The sequence below is a fragment of the Anguilla anguilla genome, chromosome 10, assembly GCF_013347855.1.
Source record: "Anguilla anguilla isolate fAngAng1 chromosome 10, fAngAng1.pri, whole genome shotgun sequence".
NCBI classification, from domain to species: Eukaryota; Metazoa; Chordata; class Actinopteri; order Anguilliformes; family Anguillidae; genus Anguilla; species Anguilla anguilla.
Window position 1 is genome coordinate 47932603 of NC_049210.1, and position 19024 is coordinate 47951626.

Sequence of the window (19024 nt, forward strand, 5' to 3'; positions counted from 1 at the left end):
AAATCACGTGTTACACGGCAACCCTCATCCTCATTCCAAATCACGTGTTACACGGCAACCCTCATCCTCATTCCAAATGGTTGTCTTAATGGCCATGTCCACACTCTTACCAATTACGAGTTTGTTGATTCACCTCAGTCTTTAATTTGATCAGATACATTTCTTTTTTACCTCTTTTTATGTAATTGCTTGCAACATAATCAGCACGACATGAACATCAGATTCTGCACTATTTCTGACATACTGCAGCATCAGAGGATAAATAATCCCTCTAGACAAGAAAATTAACAGCTTGTGAAAATTCTGGGATTTAAACTATGGCAACACACATGCACACACGCATGCACCGAGAATGGCAGCACACTTCAACACAGTTTGGAGGAAGGAGAATGTTATTCTTGATGTATTAAGACTCTGCTAAAGCTCCACTTTGACCTTTCAGCCAGACTGACCATTTATTATGTTGGTTACTGTATACAAATTAACTTTAAATGGTGACTTCAGTCCAGTGCTACGTCATTCATTTACCAAAGTTTGTTTTTCCTTTTACAGACAGCATGTGTCCAGCTCTAACTTTAGGCTTTAGGAGGGGGACAGAGGCTGTACAGAGGCGACCGAGTGGCTGGATGTTTCATTTCTGCTTTTCCATGGAGGAAAATTGCTTTGAAAGGCTGAATTGTACTCGTGTTTACTTCTGGATTTAGTATAATTACACTGTTTAAAAAAATGAAATAATAAAAAATAAACTCCTCCTCCAACTACAAAATTGTGAGTAACTGATTACAATGAACTTATTAAATTGGCTCAACTTAGGTTCTTTGGTTTACAAATTCTAAGATCCTGTGAACAAACCTTTTGTGTTGGCATAGCAAGCATAAATAAGTTGTATTAACTCATATTGTGCTGTTCGGCTAAAACAAATAATAGGTCCTGTAAGATATTTGTATTTACATTTTATTACTCCATTCAAATAGAAAATAAAAACGACCAAATTCATGTAACTAAGAGTTTTACCCTGGGCCAATGTAAAAAAAATGAATAAATACATACAAAAATAAAATATCCATCCATCCATTTTCTATACAGCTTGCTCATGGTCAGAGTTGCAGGGGGGTGGAGCCTATCCCAGTGTAAATTGGGTGGGGCCAGCTCAGATTCAAACACAGTAGCTTCATGCTGTGCAAATAATCTACATCAAATTACATGACAGTCAGGTCAACACCACAGGCAAACAAATCAAAGATGGCAGTCAGCTTAAGGGAAACTGTTTTTTATTTTATAATTCTTTTTTTAAAGAAAATACTATAAATAAAATACAAAATATAAAAAAAACTCCACACAAAGTCAGAAAACTCTTTAAACACGCCGTGCTTTTCAGCTGAAGGAGCAGAATCACATGGTAAACTCTCCTTTGTTGATATAGATTCTGAGTCACTCACCGATAAAGTGTTCAGGATTCCAGTTGTATTTGCGGAGACTAATTCACTGTGACAGCTCCAAATGTTAAAACCTTCAGGCACCTCAACACAGCCATGGCTAAGTAGGTTAAATAAAACAGTCGCTTCTGTGATCAGTTTTCATGTAGTTACTCTGCATGCAGTGTTAATTATGCTGTGAAAATGTAACTCTTTAGTACCACTGTGGATTCCCCTCAGTGATTCTGAGTAGGGGACTTGTAGGGAAGAGGTGTGCAAATGATTTCTTTGTGTTTGTGCTGAACTGGGCATAGACCGCTCATCCAGCAGGATTACAGAAAGAGCAGAATAACTGCAGGGGCTGAAACAGACGGCCCAGTGAACGCTTTGATGAGGAGTTCCCACTGCTGCTTCCTCCTCCTCTGCATAATCCTGCCGGTTATTGAGGTACGGTGGGAGAGCAACACAGGAACTGTTTTAGTCCACGCTGTGGATAGTTCTGCCCACTTTTAGTTCTTACAGCCCGGTGGAAAAGGGGCTGTAGCAATTGTGCTCTTTCGTGTTGCACAGTGACAAGAAACAATACTGTGCCCGGGTATGATGTAATGATGTAGTGAGTACTTCATTGAGACAGTTGGAATTGAGCCCTCTGAGTTCAATAATCAAACTATTTTATAACAAAAATTTATTCAAATCTATTTCTGTGTGCATGCATGTATGTGAGTGTGTGGAATGCAACTGTTCAAGTGAAATGTTTTTACAAAACTTCCAATGGAGCCATAGCCATTAATGGAAATAATCTAAGAACCAAGTAAGCTGGACAGCAAGTGCAGGATGTGCATTAAAAAAAAGTGAATCTTTAAAATGTTCAAAGTTTCTGTGCTTTTTCACCCTTATCTGAGGGGAAAAGTGTGCTGACCTGCAGCATCTGAACTTTGGAGATGTGTGAAAGGCACGGGGTGCTCATGCAGTCATAACTTAATTGCATAGTGAACTGTGGAGAGTCTGAAAATAGCTCTAAAATTATTTAGTGAAAGGTCAAAGCTTCCCTTGCTTGTGTTGTTTTTTTTTTTTTAAAGCTGACCCAGAAAATAGTCATCTAAAGAAACCAGATAATCCAAAGAAAAAATAAATCAATCCCTCAAAGAATAATTAGATTTGCTATAATGAAAAAAAAGGTTGACTCTTTGTCTCTTCTTATTTTTAGTAACTGTCAAACTCAACTTTGTGTAAAAACACCAAACATTTCCATACATTTCCATACATATTTGTGTTACTTCCATAACACAAATATGTATTGCAGTTTTAATAAGCAGATGCCTTTATTCAAAAGAACTGTATCACATGTAGTGACTTGCCTATAAATCAAATTCTGAAAAGAAAATACAACGTTGTGATCTGGAGATAAATATTACAGTATGGTGACCTTCAGAAGTAGGAGACATTTTAGTGCATTTCTGTGTAGATATGCATCATGTCTTTGAGCACAAGGCCTTTCTACATTGAATGTGTGGGAAGACTTAATACTCAAGGTTGGGTGGAGAGAGAGATGTCATGGGTGCTCATACTTTTCCTTTTTCAATAAAGTCACATCTGACTTTTATGTTTATGTTTTTTGAAAGACCCATGACATGACCCGTAAAGGCGTCCGGGTGTCCAGTAGTGGATTGTGAAAGGAGAATTGATGTAATGTTTTTTTCTTTTTGCACAAGAATCAGTATTTTACTTGCTCTATACAATGTGCAAGCTGATACTGGTCATGATCGCTTTCTGCTAATGGGTTTTATACTTTTCATCTTTTCTTTACCAAATGAAACCTTCCATGAGAATCACTGTAATATTTATTTCTGTCAGTTCTAGAAACAGCGCTGCTTTTCCCTGAGGTGTGACTCCAATTACACAACCTCCCAAACCAGGACACATGATCTCCTCCACCCCACCTCTGTCCCAAGCCGACCGGAAGCCTCACCTGGCTCCACCCTCACCATCGGAACACTGTGTGAGAAACGAGGGTAAGTACCAATCAGGAGAACATCATGTTGCAACAGCATTCCTCAGTTGGCAATTATTTTCCATCTTTGCTCTCATTAATTGTTTATTTCATGTGGAATCATTCCTCAGAAGGGTGTGGGCTGTTCCTGTGGAGACGTTCCTCAGAAGGGCGTGGGCTGCTACCTGGCTGGGCCTCAGTCTCCATGGGACTTCGGTCTGGAATGTGATACCTGTGAGAGTAAATCAAGGGAGGGTGCAGTGGGCTGGGCAGGGGAGAGAAATTGACAGGTGCAATTGATTTTTAGGGAGGCAGACAGATATAAAGGATGTAATGTTCACCAGCGTGGCAGGTGCCACGTTCACCAGCGTGGCACAAATCCCTCCAGTGCAGGCAGGTCTATCGAGCCTTGGCTCTGTGTTCAGGTCTGCTTCCTGACACATCGTTCTCAGTAATATCCTGCCATGTGTTCCCAAAATCTCCCTAAATCCCATTCCTCCATCCATCTTCATGGCAACTCTGATTGCAGCAGCTCATTGATTCCGTTCCTCCTCTACCCAGACCCATCTCAAATCTGCCAGCTGTTTTCCTTTCTGGTTTCAGTCGCCACGGCAACCATTCTCCCTTCGAAAGACCAAGCCAGTGGTGCTGCCTAGCCTAATGGTTAAATAATATTAAATTCCTTTTTGTAATGCAATGCCTGCTTTGTCCAAATGCCAATATGTGGCCTACCTTGTCAAAAATAGCTAGCCTACTGGTTGAACCACCCACTGTTAAAACTGCACCTCACTTAACCTTTCGTATGTACTTTGTGCATGTCTCTGTTAAATTATCTGCCCTAACACTTTTGGTTCTTGTATCATCTTATTTGAAGTCTGTAAATGATTCAATTTATTTGAAGTCTGAAACCTCATCCAGTGGCCAAGAGTGCAGCCTCGTCTGAACAGTAAGGTCTGCACCTCATCCAACGATCAGATATCAGATATGCACGTTGTTCGAATGGCCAGGTTAGAAATTCTTTTAATGTAATGCTTAATGTAGTCATGCTGGCATTGCGTAAATGGAAATATACACTGGCTACCTCATCCAAATAGCTAGTTGATTGCTTTGAATGCCCACAATCATTACTGCACCTCACTAAATCTCTCATGCCACTTCATAAATTGCCCTGCCAAATGATCACATGATCTGTGGCCCAGTCTGCAGGCTGGTCCGTTGGCCAGGTCTGCCTGGTACACAACCCTGTCCAAGCAGCAACACATGCAGCCCAGGTTGGTCAGCAGCCAAGTATGTACCTCCTCAAAATAATTACATCTGGCTGTGTTGCACAGTTTAATTGTGGCACAATGCCTGTTCATGAGCACCTTGTAAATGAAATGACGTGAATAGTAACACCAGGCCAGTCAGTGGAGGATGGGCTCTCCCCACTCCACTCCGACCCCCACCTTACCATCTGAAGACAATGTGATCATTAAAACTTTGTGTCACAAAGTGTCTAATAACAATACCTTCACACCAGCCATCCCAATACAAAAAGAAAAAAAATAAAACCGAATGCTTCTGAATTTAATGCTATAATCCTCAAGGTGTGTACCTTAGCCAGTGGCTAAGCCAGCCCGACTGGCTGCTCCATGGGTTCTTACACCCTGTATAATCACTTCAGCCCAGCTAATCTTACCAGATGATCCAGCTCCTCCCAGGTTTAATATCTGGTATCATCTCTCATTTCATAGTGTGCCCTAATCAAATGCACCTCTGCCATATGAAAATCTCATTCTACTGAATTCCATTTTATATGCATGATTGCATCTTGTTTTAGGTTTCACAATGTACAGAAAGTATGAAATTTTAGGCAAATTCCTAATCAGACCCAAAAAGTAGGTTCTCTCCTTTGTTTGTGACATGCATCACAAATGATCCTTCACTGTAGGTGTTTTTTTTAGGTTTTATTATTATTATTTTTTAATCTAAGGAATGTTGGAAATATGAGAAAAGAAAGTGCCCAGATATACCAGGACAAACAGATTTGACTTTTGAAAGCAGTGAAATCATTATCGCTTGTCATGCCGTGATTGCATAAGTATTAGTTTCTATTTCTATCGCTTAGCAACACCCTGTGCATTGCCCTAATCCATCGGTTTTTCCCTTCCCTTCCCACTATGCACTCAGTGCTGTGCTCTGTGAGCTCAGTGCTGTGCTCTGTGTGCTCAGTGTTGTGCTCTGTGAGCTCAGTGCTGTGTCCTGTCCTCTGTGCTCTGTGTGCTCAGTGCTGTGCGCTCAGTGAGCTGTGCTTTGTGTGCTCAGCGCTGTGCGCTCAGTGAGCTGTGCTCTGTGTGCTCAGTGCTGTCCTCTGTGTGCTCAGTGCTGTGCTTTGAGCTCAGTGAGCTGTGCTCTGTGTGCTCAGTGCTGTGCTTTCAGCTCAGTGCGGTCCTCTGTGTGCTCAGTGATGTGAGCTGTGTGGTCTGTGAGCTGTGTGCTCAGTGCTGTGCACAGTGTGGTGCTGTGTGGGCACCCTGTGTAGAGCAAGTCTGTGACCTTTTAATGAAAGTGAGTCACACTGACAGGGCTGTTTCAGTTACTAGAGCACAGCCTCAGCCGCACGGGGGGAGAAGGCACCCACCACCGCAAGCTGCACAACCCTGGAACAGAGTCAAACTGGGGACACGAGGGGGGGGGGGGGTTGGGGGGGCACGACTCCTCTGCCTCTCCACCATCCTGCTTTACATATGTGTGTGTGTGTGAGAGAGAGAAACGCATGTTCAATTGGATTCAGATCAAGTGATTGACTTGGCCAGTCAAGAACCTTCTACTTTTTGGCCCAGAAAAACTCTTCAATTGTTTTAGCATTCAACACAGTAAACACAGAGCACACTTATGTTTGAAAGCTAATTTTTTTTTCAATGCTAAAATGACTGAATTGTGTGTATACCAACCAAATGTATCAAGGGCACACAGCAACTCTGCTGCATGCAATGCACTTAACATGTAATTATGCGAGTTCCGACTCTTCACTTTAGACGCAGAAGAGTACTGATCCTGGCTTGCCAGTCAGGAGGGACAGATGGTAACTGGAATTTCAGACCTCCCACAGATGTGGGGGAAGCACATACTATCGGCATCTGTGTGGTAGTTTAACAGCCTGATTGATCCATAATACTGTGAAATGTTTCTTGTGGAGTGACATTTACTCATCCTGAGACTAAAGCAGACATTGAAGCAGTTGTGTTGCATTTGACTGCGTCACTCACAACCCATTGAGGAGTGGCTGTGCCTCATTGAATTCACACGTTATGTCCCCGCATCGGCATTTTTAAATTACCTGCTGGTTTCTTTTTTTCTGTGACGATTAAATCATTCCAGTAGATAATTATGACCTTGAGTCTGTAAAATCTGACTCACAATTGCATGCATGCTTTTCTTCACAACACACAGTTTGCGAAGTTTGGTAATCTTGAGAATTAACTTGTCACTCTGTTTGTAAAGGAAAAAAAGTGCACTTACATTTATTTGCTTTGCTAAGCTAAGGATAAATGTTGACTGAATCCAGGCCAAAAATCATGATGACGCTAGATATTGCTAAATAAAGCTCGCATTATTGAAATTTTCTTGTAAGTATTTTCATCTGTGCATCACAGGATCTGACTGATTACAGCAACATGTATAAAAATTATACAAATAAATCAACAAATCTGATGCTATCAAATGGGCCATCAAGTTTACCACCAGTTATGAGGTGAAAACATCCAATCCAATAGCTCTGCCACAACTGAAAACAGCACTCTACTACCAGAGCTCGAAATTAAACCAAATACAACGATTGAGATTCAAAATACTTTTGTGAGATGTCAAAATATGGCCTTTGGCTCTTGAGATGATTGCTTTTTTTTGTAGTTTCAGAGTATTACAAATGTGTACCATTATTTGCCATTCAAAAGTTAAGCCCCTCCTCCAAAAATGCTTTAAAATACCCTTTGACTTCTCTGCTCACTGTGGTGATTGGTGGACTATATAAGACCTATTACTGGGCTCCTCCACCAATGCCACAACATGTTTTTTATGGACATTCAATTTCATTATATTCTTTTAGTCAACTATTTTCTTTGCTTTTACGTATAATCTTTAACGTACAATCCCTTCATTTTTTAGTAGTAACAAAAATGACCTAGAAAATAAAATATCTTCAGAAGTATACAGAGAAGTAGCGCTGATTCCAGTTGCCTAGTTTGCTTATTGATTAATCATAGAAACATTTTTTAATGGTAATTTAATCTCAATTAGTGGCAAGTAGTATATTCTGGCATTCAGTTTTTTTTTTCTGCTTCTTGGACATTTGCTTCCATTGCACATATTGTCCATGTGGTTCTATATTGTTATTTGGACTCTGGGACCATAAAAACTGAAAACGTACAATGCATACAACCTTCCAGAATGAGGGTGCTAATTAAAAACCTTGTTAGGAAATTAACAATGTCTGTTACTTTCACAACTGAGAAGTGGACAAAGACGGAACCATCACTTCCTACATCGTTTCAGAATACTCCAGAACTGCAGTGAAACAGCTCCTCTACACCCAAGACCCCAGCAGCCAAGCTTGTTTCCACAGCAACAAGCCCTCCTACAACCCCACCCACCCACCTTCCCTCCCATTTTAATACTACTTTGCATCAGTCCTTAACAGCGCTACCAGTTCTTATACACTGAGTGTGAATCTAACGCAGTGTCTACATCTCACACACTCACATCACACCTCTGTTTCCTCATGCATTAATTCTAACCTCATTAAAATAAACACAATTGATCCAGTTCCCACATATCTGTGGTTTACAAAGCTAGATTCAAGTAAAATGTATACAACTTTGGTAAACGATGCCACTCTAGTACATTTTGGCATTTAGTTTATAGCTTAAGAACTATGTTGGAAGCACTGGGCCCGTTTCAAGAAAACCATATTCAAGCATTTATACGCTCAGGCCATCAGTTGCTTTACCGCATTTCAGAAATTCAATCGCATTTTACAAATAAATCTAGCAGCGGCAGCTTTCTGAAGGTAGCGAAGCAAAAGCTTTCTTTTCTGAGGTTAAAAACGAAACCTTATAAAAAAAAGACGACAGCCCACATTTCGGAGGAGGGAAATGGCAGAGCGGTCCCACCACCATCGTCTCACTCAGAGTGCCGTTGCTCACGCGCTCCTCCGGCTCTCCCGCTCGCGCGCGCCCCTCAGAAGAGGCACAGATGGCGGCTCCCCGGAACGTGACGCATCAGGTGATTCACCCGGCCGGTTAACTTTAGTCATATGCACAAATACACAAATAAAACACGCTGCAAATTACTGAAACACTCCGACTGGGCTGGCTTTCTCTATGATCACATTCAAGGGTAATATCAAGTGAATTTCTCCCAGCGTGAATGATATTGAACATTATAACAATTGTTTAGGTATCATTTTTTATTATAGTGGAGGTATAATTTGTGGGCAGTTCCTCTTGTGTAAAACTGGATTTTTTTGTTTTCCAGTCATTACTGATTGCATAGCTGAGCTGATCATAACTTTAATTGCCATCATGTGCATCTCAAAAGGTAAGCATTAATTCTTTCTGTTTTTGTTTTGCCTGTAGAAATATCATTATGAAATTCTAACAGTTTATACAATCTTGGCACTATTATGAATTTTGATTAATTATTGTGTGAGAAATAAGGCACTGAATGAAATGCTAATTAGAAGGCTGAACTTTGCAAAGATATGCTGGCAGACAGGTCTGGATGTGGTTGTGTAGTCATTATTATGCAGCTTTTAGAATGTTTTCATTGTTGTGAAATATTCACGATCCAGTAAATTCAGTGTTTCTTTTTTGTAGTTCAGCAGATGTGTATAATATTTAGGTAGGGTCCACTTTTGCCCTTGTTGAAAATGACAAACTAGTTACTAATGTGTGTAAACAATTTGTGTAAATTGTGAAATAATATTTGACATCTGATAAATGTTATACTGTGATACCATGGCTGAAATGGGAAGGAATTCTTCTGAAATGAAAATGAAATATGCTTTTCTGGGTACACTCCGATTTTCTCCTAAGCACATTATGCATTGTACATTCTTTTCCTTTTAGGATTTTAACAATTTCAGTACAGTGCTTCATGCGATAACTAATTTAACTAATTATGTTTTTTTTTTTTTTGTTACAGTTCTCAAACCTAGATGTTTTGTATTATATGTACAATAAATTATATTGGTTATCCTTAAAGGCCTTGACATCACAGCAGCTTCTATTTGCCATTTCTAAACATTTCTGTGTTTTTGATGTGATTTTTCATGCAGAGCAAGTCAAGCATTGTTTGTTAAGTGTTAAGAGACGGTATCTTAATGCCAGTTCAGCGTAAATGTTTATTGACCTTTTCTCCACGTTGACACTGCCCCCCATGTCTCCTTGTGATGCCCTGGTGGACCTGGTTTTAACAGTTTATTAAAGCATAACTGACAGCATTGCCCCAGTGAAAACAGGAACTATGTCAGGGAAATATGCTCCTTGGGGGAAAAGAAGAAAACAAGGGAACAAAACTCTCTGGGCAATCACACCTCTCTGGGATTATATATAATCGGAGGCATGTACAAATCCTTTTCCACATTTGATCTGTTAAGCCCTCTGCTCACTATCCCCACCAAATGTATCTCAACAACTAAGACTGAAGAATTTGCTGCCTTTTTAATAAATATAAATAAATCTTCAGTCATCCAGCTTTGATGATCACATGCCCACTGTAGCCCCATCTTCCAGTTCGTAGCTGACAGGAGTGGAACCTGGCGTGGTCTTCGGCTGCTCTAGCCAATCCGCTTCTGCTGCTCTAGCCAATCTGCTTCTGCTACTCTAGCCAATCCGCTTCTGCTGCTTTAGCCAATCCGCTTCTGCTGCTCTAGACCAGAGACACAGTGTGTGCAGTATCCTGAAAACACCCATGTAGGTTTACTTCAGGTTACATAAATGTCATCACATCATTTTTCCTTTCTGCATTGAATATATCACAAAAGGCAACACACCTTCATCTTAATGTGAATCCTAATATTAGACTTCTTTTGAGTGTCAGTAGCTGTTAATCCCAGCAGGTCGTCAGAATCCCCCCCTTCCCCCTCTGCTCATTCTTTTTTCTTCTTTGTGGGTCTAGCAGCGCACACGCACAGAGAAACCTTTCTCAGCTGTGTTTTTGTTATGCTGGCGTTGCCACAGTAACATAATTCTAGGGAGGGCGGGGTAGGGCAGGGCCTGAATTCTGTACTTGGCACAACTTTAAAATATCGATTTGAGCAAAAAGAACTTTCCAACCCTCAAGTAAACCCACACCTATTAAGTAATGACTTTTTGAACTAATGAACACCTGATCTTCTCAAATAATACGTCCACTTAATTACTACTTTTATGGCTTAATGACACAAAAGACGAAGGAAAGGTGATGAAGGCTTAGATTATGATATGAGAATTCTAACATGGTTAGCACGTGCACATAGGGAAATCAATGCGTGTTCAGGCAGTTGTCATGGAAAACTTTTATAAATGGCAATATTTTCAGATGGTATGTTGTTAAGAATGATACAGAAATATAGTGAATAGGTCAATAGCCACTTTACAAGTTATGCTAACTAAATGATGCAATAAGTGAGACGAAATGCTGAAAATGTGGCTCTACGTGAAAGAGCCGGTACATGGATGGAACTGTCAGAGTCCTCATAATTCATTTGTTCTCCACCAGCGCATTCAGTTCTTCACACGAGGGTGAACCGTCCAGCCGGTCAAAGCATCTGAAGCTCTTTAACACTTCAGATGTTCCCACAATAACACGACATGCCTCTGACACACAGCTCGCTGTCGTAGAGCACAATGGGTCACATGCTTCTCAGGCGTTCATGCCCATCATGCGTCCTCAAGCAGAAAAGTGTTGTCATTTGAAAGGTTGCAGAGGTTGGATTTGGCCAGGATGACAGAACCAAGCTAACAGTCAGTCACTTTTACAGAATTTTAACTTGTAAACCACCTGAAAATGATGGCTCACAAAAATGGCATTATACGGTGACTCTACTGACATCACCTTTGACAGGTGGGACAAATGGATAGGTGTTTCAAACATGCCAAACATGACCTCAAATCACTCAATAGACGTGTTGCAGGTCCTTACTGCTGTCTGGGTCTGTTCACAGCTAAGCTGCCACAAAATCAAGCTGAAAATGTCCCAGAAGCACCTGCACTGGGCGGGACTGATCGCAAGGTTTTGGATGTAGGCCATCTCTGTAAGGTTGATGATGTTGCTCTGATTGATCCATCTCTAAGGGATGGGGAATTAATTGGGTGATGACATAACAGACATGATAATCGGTTGTTTGTGTGATCTATTTTACATAATATGCTTTCTATCAGACATTTAATCTGCAGTATAGTTGCAAAACAAGTCTAACAAATAGAACGCAATTAATTTAGACGTAATGGAAATCTGTACTTCAGGGTTGTAACAGTTCTGGGATTGAATGCACACTGGTTTTGCAAATCCACAGTGTAAAAAAAATGTAATACACCACCTTGTGTTTGTGAAACATCACATAATTCCTGTCTGTGAGTCTTAAAAAATACTGGAGGATTTTAATTAAAGACACTTAAATATGAATGCACCTGCTTTTGGCAGCATCTTGACTAAAACATGAATAAATGGATAAATTACTAAATAAATGAATAAGTAAATAAATAAATACTTTTAAAAAACAGCTTTGTGAATGCAGAGCATATCCGGAGAGTTCTGTGAGGTTCAGGAGCCTGGGAGATGAGCCTGGGAGATGAGGAGCCTGGGAGATGAGGAGCCTGGGAGATGAGGGAGTGAGGAGGGCTAATGGATGCCTGTGCGCCTGAACGGTCTCCTCTCTCAGAGACACTGAAAGGCCCGACTGCAGCCATTTCATTCTGACTGCGTCCTCTCTGGAGGACTTTATTGGGACGCTTGTAGGGCTCTCCCAGACATGAACTGACTAGAACTGGCTTTAATGTACAGGAGGGAAGGATGTGGTGACTGGTCATCTCTCTCCCCTGGGGAAGGAGCACAGAGAGCCTGTACCATGTGCTTTATCCAGAGTTCCTGCCTCTGGGAACAGTAGAATTTTGGCTTTGTATCACAAGTATAGAATTTTTATTCAAGAAGCTTGAAAAAAAAAAATAACATAACGTAACATGTGCCTTCTGAGAAATATCCCTGAGAGCTTACAAATTGAATGTTTATCTTCTTTAAACCTGCGTCGTTCTGATTCTCACAAGACAGCTGTTTAGGCACTTCTGATTATAATATTGAATGCCACAGTTACTGATATTACAGCAAAGGCTTTTATTTTATTTTATTTTATTGGCCCATATGCTAGAATAAATTGGTAAACCAGAGGGTTCACAACAAAAGTCTCATCTGTTCCAGAATTATGCCAACCTCTGTCCTTGATTAATTAGCCAAACCATTTATTTGAGCTGACATTTTCGATACAGTAATTAGCTGCATCTGCAGACTTTGCGTGCATCCTTGGCTAAACCGTTTTACTGTGATCTGATGAACAAGAGAAGCAACATACAGCTGCTCAGAGAATTAAGACAGATGGACCTGCTGAAATAAAAACAAGCACACATGACCTTCAGAAAGAGCTGTGTGACCTCAGAGTAACCTCATGCCAATCATTAAGAGTCATTATTATGCCTAGTTCATCATTCACTTTGGTCTAATGTTCTATAATTGTATACTGAGTCATGACATTTTGGTGACTCATCATAGTACATCTTACTGTTCGAAATTATAAATAAGATTGAGGTGTTGTGTGTTTCTTACTGTATTTAAGTTAACCCATAATATTCAGTCACAGACAGTAAAGGGGATCAGAAGCTGTCATTACGCACCTTGCTGATGAACCCGGGTTGTGCAGTTCCAGTCATACTGTGGGACATACCACCCCAGGAACAGGCACACTTCTCAGAGGCTGGTCCCCATTATCAGTAATACCTTGTAAGTACATGACTAGCCCTTGTAATTGCATTTGTTACTATGCATACGTCTTTGTATTCACTGATGGAAATGCTCCAAGGTATGCCATGTTATTTAAATTACTCACGATCAGTGAAACATCGCTAAAACATAAATCACTAGTACTAAAACCAACTACCTAAAACAGAATATTACCGTAGCTCTTTGTGTAGCAATCCATTAATTGATGTACTGATGAACATCCCTCTCCTTCATATAGTTTTAGATAAAAGGTTTTAGTTGGATATTCTGGTGTTGTTTATAATCCTTATGAAAGCCTTTTCAAAGGAGAGTGTAGTTTATAAATGGAAAGTAATTAACCAGCTGAAACAAAACTGCATACATTTAATATGATTATCTTAATTGGATTTGTAATGTTATGCTAGATATATTTTGCACTACATTTCAAATTCTTGTAAGCTGTGTACCATTGAATTTCCCTTCTTTGTTCCTACAAGGCAATCTTGTTCCTTCCTTTGAAACAATTTTGTTGGCTTATTCTCAGTGTAATTTAAATAATCTTCCTAACAACTGAGGGAGCTAGATGGTGACGGAACTCCTTCCCCCACGGCTTTTGTGATTTCCCTGCTCCTTTTGTGCACATGCATGCACACGGACAGCATCGAGCAGGAGCACCCAGCTTTCAGCTTGCTAGATCATCACTTTAATCAGCTCTTGGCATCGCAACATCATGGAAGCCATTCCAACTAAAACCAGAGAAAGTAAAGCTTTCATCTGCAGTTACCCGATTTTTTGTCTTGTTTTTGTCATCTAGCCAAGCTCTCTTTTGAATCCACAGTTTGAATTTTGAATGAGCCCCATCCCCAATGAGGAACACAGATTGTACATTTTGGATTAAACCAAAGGAGGCACACAGCCATGGCTAATGTGACAGGCAGTGGTACAGCTGAACGGAATATAAAAATGCATTATTAATGCGTGATTGTGAGGCATTATAACACTGAGGGTCTGGGGCTGTAGTGCTTGAAAACTTTATATATGTATTCTCCAGCCATCTCTCCTAACATAAATATTTTATTAAAATACTTCATTATATAAGATTTTTGCAAGAAGAAATGTACTACTGTAAAATGTGTGTTCATGGAAAATTCAAACAGTATCTGCCTCACATTAACTCAAAGGTGAACTGTGTTTAATTACAGAGGGGGAGAAAAACAAAAATACATCAAAATGAATAAAACATTAAGCACTCCTGCATAAAATAAAACCAAAATACGCAGAATGCACATTTACGCATTCCTAAACATAATGTTTGAGATGCACTTAAAAAGAAAAAAGCATTTTCCCTTTCTTCTCTCCATCTGTGGCTCTCAGGTTCCCTCCCACCTCTATGTCGCCGGAGGACTGCAGCTGAAATATGGAATATGCCTGTGATTCACTGTGAGCCAGTGATTATTTAACATCCCACAGACTGCACAGTACCACAGGAGAGAGCTAGCACTGACCAAGAGGCACATCCCTCACTTACAGCAACTAATAGCAAGAAGAGGCACATTATCTCCAGCTAAAAGTGAACTATTGAATGCGTGATTCATGAACTAAAAGTGAATCATGCATTCAATGAAACACTGAGCAGAGGACGTATTCATGATGTCATCATGGTAGTGTCTTATTACCATTCAGTAGAGAGAACGGTCAGTGCATCTTCAGTGCAGGTTTGGTTGGGAGTCTGAGGGGCAAATTTACAATGTGTGCTTGCGTGAACCTGAAAAAGCCTTGTGCCTGTATAGGTGGGAGTGGTCTATTGTTCCCAGTCACCCTATAGTTACCACCATCTGGTTGTTTTTCAGGGGGAACAAATGCAAAGTCTTTTGTTGACTTTAATGAATTCCAGCCATTTAGTAATTGTTCCGAAAGTGTCACAATCTTTACAGTAAATGAGCGGTGAAGAAAATCTCTGTCTTCAGGGAAAAAAAGAGAAAAGAATCTAAATAAGAACACATTTTTATTATGATTACTACATTTTCCAAATTATTCCATTGGGCATCTTGAGCCTTGTGCACGAGACCTGCTGAACAGTTTTGTGTTTAATCACTGTTTTTGTTGTGACATGTTGTCATGGCAATTTAACAAATACTGTGACATCTGCTGTCCAGAGAAGCAGAAATACAGAAAGGATCTTGGGCCGCTCGTGTGAAACCTCTAAACTCAAACATTTACGCACAGTTATGGCTGTGCCGTCTTCCATTTGGAGCACGAATAGCCCTCAGAGACCCAGAGCACGCTTACAGCAGGAATGTGGTGTTTAACATAATGACACTGGGTTTGACAGGAAACATACTTTTGCCAGTAATGATGATAGTGCTGGAGAGGTTTCTAATTTTTTGTCCAAATGATGGATAACTAAATATTCCCATGTGACCATACAATTTAAATCAGCTTATACATTTTCTTCTGCCATGTCCTTCAAATAAAATAATTATGCTTAATAAAATTACAGTACATACAATACAAAACATATGCACAATGTGGCCATTCAAAAAAGTAACTTCAACTCTTTAAGAAACTTGTTCTAGCCAACAAACTCAGCAAGTAGGCGTATTTCACCTAAAGATGGAGATTCTTAAAATGTAACACCTTTTATATTAATGGGAAGCGTTATTGGTTAAGCATCTGGATTACACTGTTTAATGTGTGATACAGACAGCTCCATATAATTTCATAAACGTGACAATTTATGCATACAGTACAAAACAGTCCACTTTACCCACTATAAATGTAAGATTTGTTCAATTTAGTTAACAATGAATACATACAGTATATGATGACCATTTAAAATGTAATTTAGCTTACCATAGAGTTCAGTGACCACTGCAACATTGGGCATACATATATATGAATATGAATGATACTTCTTAATTTTGTGTTTTTCCCCAGTTTTCCCACAGAAACAATACATTATACAAGACCATTTGAGTGTGAAATGAAAAAGGAACTTGTCAGTATTGTGATTCGTGAAGGTTGTGCACATATCTGTAACGTTTCAGGGCCCCTTGAAAAATTGGGTTTTTTTCTTTTTTGGTTATTGTTTTGAGCTGCACTTTTCCTCTTTTTACCCTGAATGGTGGTCCTCCTCCTCCTCTGCATCGGCAGCTCCTGAGGGGAGCCATCATGGATTAAAAGGAGTTTCATGGTTTTGTCTCTTCAGCCAAACACATTCCCATTTTCCTCAGTTCATAGAATTTTAGGCTACATAACTGTGTCATTATTGAATAGGGAGAATGTATGAGGAGGTAGTTTTGGCTCACATTTGGGTGTTTTGGATTCTGGATTTCCTCATACAGTGCCTGGGTCACATGTTCATTTTGGCTTGAGGGGTGCTGCGATTTTCCATTATGGGAAGAGTACGTTTGGCCTGGATCTATTCTATGGCCCTATGGTTTAATTTGGAATTAAGAATAGAATGCAACTGTGACTTCACTTCAGAAGATGATACTGGGTCATATTTTAGAAGTATCTTCATGTTTCAGACAATAACCTCTTTAGCAGATAAAGATGATATCTTTAGAGGGTGTTATGTTTACATCTTTTTATTGTATCTTTTGGCAGTTTTCTATTATTTTTTTTAAACCAACATTAGAATCCTGTGAAAAATGATCAGGGTCTTCAAAAGTTTAATTAGAGAATGCCTTTGAAAAAAACATGTGCAAATAAAATCAATAAGATACATTTCAAATATTAATAATACACCCAAACCAGTGACTCATAGCCAATTGTTTGGTCTTTTTTGATACTATTAGAACCACATTTAATTTATTCTTCTCTGAATGAAATCTATTTGGCTGTCGAGCGATAAGGTTTTCCTAGGGACAACTAAAGAAATTAAAATTATTTTCATTTGAATTGAATTTTCACTAAGTTCACTTGAATATCATCAAAGTATTCATTCAGTAAATTCTTTATCTACTGTAACATTTATATCTACTCTAACACTTTGGTTATTTGGTCAAAATTAAATCATCCTGATGCAGTGAAATTGAGAGTATCCTATTTTTAAATGAGGCTATAGTACTTTCAGTAAGGAGTCCAATTATTAAATGATTTTAATTTTTTAAATTGCTGTTTTGAAATGATTTTCCAAATTAAAAACTCCTCATTCCGAAATGAGGTTTGATTCCCTGAAGGTAACTTTCAGAGGGGGCATAGTAAAGTGTTTATTCCACAGTGTTTACTGCTATTAGTGTTGTTGCTGCGTGTCTGAATTTAATTATGCCATCTCTAAGTTAATTGTGCAGCCACTGATATAAAACGGACAATATAACACATGACCTAAAATAATCTATCATAGTATTTTAAACTAACTCCTAATGAAGTGCTTTATTGATGTGGGTGTCTAATATTTAATTTTGTAGTAATTATATACGCACTCATATTGGGTTTACAGATGATTCCTCAGTGCAGTGTGGTCTGTAGATATTGTACACTGTTGTGCACATCCAGACAGACAGGGGCAAACCTGAGATGAGCGGTAATGCATCTGATGTTGGACTCGGGTCTGAAGGGTCTGGTCATGCTCGCTGCAGCAGATGCTTTCTACAGAACACATAGGGGTGCATGCAGTGCAGGAACACCGGGAATGAGACTACATTTTATCATCTGTGTGTTGGGGCAAGTAGAAAACTTGGATCCAGGCAGCGAGGGAAAATTTCAGAATAGCTCACTCCTTATATGGTCACTTTGAGCTGGATAAAAGGGTTACTTAGTTATATTAATTTTACTCCATTCCAACAGGTATACATACTGTAGAAGAAGCGACCACTTCTGAAACCTTTCCCCAAATGACAGCATGTGACCACATCCATGTAGCGCACTAGACTGTTTTTTATAATCTATACTGTATATGAATCTAATGTATGACTGGGAATCTATCCGCACATTTGGAAAAGAAATTCATCTGAGGGAGAAAAGAAACTTCTGAGTGTATTTTTGGTTCGTTTGAAGGTCTCATTCAGGAACTGCAGCAAGGTGCCTTCCTCTGAACTGTTCCATTGTGTTCGCTTCCTCTTCCTCCTGAGGTACAATTACTCGGCAGCTCTGTTCCGGCGGCCTGGAGAGGAGGGAGCTCACTTCTCCCAGCAGTTTGCCCCGGATTGCACCACTTCCCAGCAGACTGCCTGCAGAAACTGTCGACTGTCTGTACTTTTACAAAACAACAAAACAAGAGACCAACATTCTGACAGGCTTCCATTCCGAGCTCTCTTAGGAATTGAACTGTATTGCAATGCTATTTAATAGTTTATCTGTTACTGAGCACAATGGCGCATAGCATGCTCAAGACAGTGGCAGTAAAAATGAGTTAGACACCATGTAAAAAAAGAAATTTGTACATCTTACATTTATTTAAAAAAATAAATAAATAAAAGGCCTATCCCCCATTCATATTGACCAAACATGGTAACATGATTTGAGGTTTTTTCATGCATTATTATTTTTGCATTATTTTCTTAATGACAGTTTTCACTGGAAAGTAAATAAAAATAAAGGCTGGTCTCTGCAGTCCCGTATGTTTCCAGCTATTTTTAGATTTCATAATCTGGCATAATTTTAAATAAATCTGTTATGACTTAAA

The 19024-nt window shown here is 39.5% G+C and overlaps 2 long non-coding RNA genes across 4 annotated transcripts; both read left to right on the plus strand.

Moving 5' to 3' along the window:
• The first annotated feature begins 622 nt into the window (after positions 1 to 622).
• LOC118237205 lies at positions 623 to 3628 on the plus strand. Its single transcript, XR_004767132.1, has 3 exons — positions 623 to 768; positions 3270 to 3427; positions 3537 to 3628. It is a non-coding gene; the product is annotated as an uncharacterized LOC118237205 (long non-coding RNA).
• Positions 3629 to 8129: 4501 nt separating this feature from the next.
• On the plus strand, positions 8130 to 19024 carry LOC118237421. 3 transcript variants are annotated; one of them, XR_004767162.1, is made up of 3 exons: positions 8130 to 8667; positions 8920 to 8982; positions 13271 to 19024. It is a non-coding gene; the product is annotated as an uncharacterized LOC118237421 (long non-coding RNA). The 3 variants fall into 3 exon arrangements; XR_004767163.1 differs by having other exon boundaries at positions 13343 to 19024; XR_004767164.1 differs by lacking the exon at positions 8130 to 8667 and adding an exon at positions 8713 to 8781.